General features: G+C 35.9%; 1 pseudogene; it reads right to left on the reverse strand.

Annotated features, from left to right (window-relative positions):
- Positions 1-3,163: 3,163 nt before the first annotated feature.
- LOC149529236 (peroxisomal 2,4-dienoyl-CoA reductase [(3E)-enoyl-CoA-producing] pseudogene) lies at positions 3,164-3,803 on the reverse strand (annotated as a pseudogene).
- Positions 3,804-4,136: the final 333 nt, after the last annotated feature.

A 4,136-nucleotide genomic window follows, 5' to 3' on the forward strand; every position in this document is an offset into this window, starting at 1 on the left:
CAAGTCTACTCGCCAAGCCGACAATTCAAGTGCGCTCACCAAGTCAACTCTAAGTTTTCTCACCAAGACCATCCCCAAGGTCAACTCTCTAGGTCAGCTTGCCAAGTCATTCCCACCCAGTCACCTTAATGAGTTGACTCTTTCAGTCAGCTCACCAAGTCTACTGTTCAAGTATGCATGCCAGGTTGGCTCGCCAAGCTAGTCCACCAAGTTGATTGTTCAAGTATGCTCACAAAGTTGACTCTTTAAGTTCACTCATCAAGTCACCCCACCAAAGCACCTCATCAAGGTTAGTCTTTAAGTCTTCTCACCAAGTCAGCTTGCCAAGTCCCCGCACCAAGTTTACTCACCTCTCACCTCACCAAGTGGACTCGCTAAGTCAGCTCGCCAACTTGCCCCACCAAGTCGACTATTCAAGTATGCTCGCCAAGTTGACTCTTTTGGTTCGGTCATCAAGTCACCCCACCAAAGTGCCTCATCAAGGTCAATCTTTAGGTCCACTCATCGAGCATTCTCACCAAGTCAGCTCACCATGTCGCATCTCCAAGTGGCCTCGCTAAGTTGGCTCGCAAACTTGCCCCACCAAGTTGCCACTTTAAGCCCACTCACCATGTTAGATCACCAAGTCGGCTCCCCAAGTCAGCTTGCCAAGCTAACAATTGAAGTACGCTCACCAAGTTGACTCTTTAAGTTTGCTCACCAAGTCTGCCCCCTAGGCCAACTCTCTAGGTCAACTCACCAAGTCACCCCCACTTGCCCCACCAACTCGCCACTTTAAGTCGACTTGCCATGTCAACTTGCCAGTCGACTCCCCTAGTCAACTCGCCAAGCTGACAATTCAAGTACACTCACCAAGTGGACTCTTTATGTTCACTCACCAAGTCGACCTCCTAGGTCAACTCACCAAGTCACCCCCACCTAGTGCTTATTGTAAAGAAACCAATCTAGATCATAAGAGAAGTGATTAGAGATTATTATGAAAGGGTACGACTGAAAAGAGAGATAACTCACGTCATTTACAACATGACTAATTATTTCTAATGAAAGCTATAAAAAGGTAGTTCTATCATTCAACTTAGGATGATTGGAAGAACTTATTATATTTTTTATCTCACAATGATCGCTCTATAAGAGAGCATATTGCCTTTGGCACCCATTCAGTGCAGGCATATAAAGTCTACCATCAGAAATGACATCATCTTTGAGTATATTTATATTGTCATATCAGACAACTTATCACAATATTTAGAGCATAAATATAATGTTATATCAGAGACAACCTGCATATTTGCAAATTCTTACTTGTATATCAGACACAATGAACAGTACAAGGTACTGAGAATTTCCTCAGCCATTGCATGTAATTTCTTGTATATCAGAAATAGAAAATATATATCATCTTGATTGTTATGAAATCATAATTATTTTGATCTAAACCATACTATATATGCATTTGGAATTAAGAATCATTCAAATATTACTTTAATACAAGAAACTGTTTCTATATTCATTGAATTGTGAAGAATTCAAGTAGTATCTCATAATCAGAAACATAAGGAAATTACAACCAAAAAATTATGTGATTGAGAAGTGAGTCTGCAGAGTTTGCAGTTGCTCATTTTACTATAGATAGCATTTTCATAAGAAGCTTTACCCTAGTCAAGAATTGATACTCCAATGACACATACTCACAACCACTAGTTTTCTGTCCACTAGGGTTCCTACCAATATTTGAAGGTTGCATATGATGCATGACTACTACTTGGATTTTCTCCACAAAAAGAAATTCATGTTGTCATAAAAGCTATTGTATAGTAACATCCTGGCAAATCTCGTGCCTCTAAATTTTTAATGATTTTTGTATATGTCGGATCCCAATGGTGACAGTCACAAATAACACATTACATATCTTCTTAGAATGTTCTTGACAAGAAGAGATCCCCTATTTTAAAATAAGACAAATTAGAGTTAGTCCATTTAAAAGTCAGATATACAAATATAGATGGCACACAGTCTATTAGAAACTTAAGCTTCCACTCTACTTACCAAACATGAGAGTCACAGTTGTTGTTCTGATTATCACCCATCACAAAAACATAGCCATGAGGCACATGCTGCAAATGGATATAACATGAAATGTAGAGATTTTAGTTAACTTTATTGATCGTGTAATCAATGAATAACAAAATGATATGTGATGTGTGAAACCTCTATCTTTATGGATATTGTAACTTTAATTCCCATATGAGTATTGTTTCCAGTGTATCAAATTATGTTAATTTATCAGGATTCAACTGTGTGGAGGGTTTGAGTCAAAACTTATACATTTAGCATATTTTACAATGGGACCATTGTCTTCTACACCCAATATGCTCCCAACATTCAATGGCACAATTTCCTAAAATCTGTAAAGAAAAGAAAGAAAACCAGATGTTTAATGTTTACAACTATGAACACTTCAAAGAAATATAATAACATGTTAATGCCCCTTATTTGTGAGAATTCATCTGGTAGATTAATTACCACTCTGAGCATGGATGAAAATTCTGATTTGAATGTTTATGTACACTTATTAAGTTTTAATTTAAAGACCTTATTCATGCCAAAATTTAAATGAAAATTGATTAGGATAGAAGGATTTTAATGAGTTCCAGACTAAGGAAAAAGGCACTGGTACAGGGAGAGCCATCTTGCACCTTCTACGACATGTTTTGAAGACGGACACATCTCTGGTATGAGATATGTCTCCATTAATTTTTAGAAATTGAAGAATTTTGCAATACAAGTTAAAAGCAAAAAAGAGCAAATAAATAAAACAAGAATATATAATGTTTCAAGCTGATAATTTGAATGATACAGAAATCCATATAAAGTTATAGTGATCAGGTATACACCTTTTAAGAGGGACATAAACAATTGTATGACTGATCCTTTGTTAGAGAGAACCTTCACTATTAGCATTCTTGTATGACTAATATACCATTCTTATTTTCAAAGTTCTATACCATGGAATTTTCAAAAATTGTTAATTTTTTTTTTTAAATACCTCCAAGTCTATGGAAAAGAAATTTAAAAACAAATAAACCCTCCAAACAATATTTTTCTTTAAATTGCTTCCACCTCTAAGATTTGAATATTGATTATTAGATAGGTTCAAGAGATACTAACCAGTGTCAGATGCCAAATAGATGATTGCCATAGCAACATCCCATTTTTCTCCTTCTTTATAAAGAGGTTGGTTTTTCTGAAGATTGCCTAGGAATTCCTTCGGTGAAAGTATGTCCATTCTAGGAATACCTTCAATTGGACCAGATGCAATACCATTTACATGTATTCCATAATCTGTCCCCCACTCTAAAGCCATAGATCTTGTAAGACTATCAGCAGCTGCATGTAAACAAAACAAAAATTTGCTAGATAACTTGTTTAAATTATTATGTAAGTAAAATGACTCTCATGTTTATGCTGAAACATTTAAATTTATTAAATAGTTAATTCAAATCTTAATCCGAGAAGAATATAATGATTAAAAATGAACCTTTGCAGCAGAGACATGAATTTGATACCAGAAAGATGAGGTACTATATTCTAGCACTTAAGTTTAAAATAACACCAGCCTTTGAAGAAGACTTTCCAATTCCACCTTCCCTCAAATACTCCAATGCTGCTTGACTCATTGTAAATGTGCCAACATCAATATCTAGTACTGCAACCACATGTAATTTATCTAACTTCATGCCACAGTTAGGGAGAAAAGCTAAAACATCTGAAAAGAGTTGACAAAAACTTAGCACTTCCTCCATTGAGATACATCATAATGAACTAAAATGTATGAGTCATCTACACCCTTCAAAAACAAGTCCTTAAGAAATTATGCTTCAACAAAGAGATCAATTCAAACATCCAAGTGACTTGGCACTATTCCATAGACATCAATGTCAAAGCTTAACTATGGAGTTTCCTCCATGGTTTAAACCACTCTACTTGGAATCCCATTTGAAAAACCTACAACAAGTGTTGTGCCTTATGAACCATTCATTAGAAAGCCCCTTGAGCTCATCAATAGATAAGCCTAAGAAATAGATTTGGACAGCCAACTCAGTTTCATAAATGCTCTTGGAGACTGCATGTTGATG

Source organism: Cupressus sempervirens, chromosome 11 (genome assembly GCF_028749045.1).
Source record: "Cupressus sempervirens isolate cs-2001-9-10 chromosome 11, ASM2874904v1, whole genome shotgun sequence".
NCBI lineage: Eukaryota > Viridiplantae > Streptophyta > Pinopsida > Cupressales > Cupressaceae > Cupressus > Cupressus sempervirens.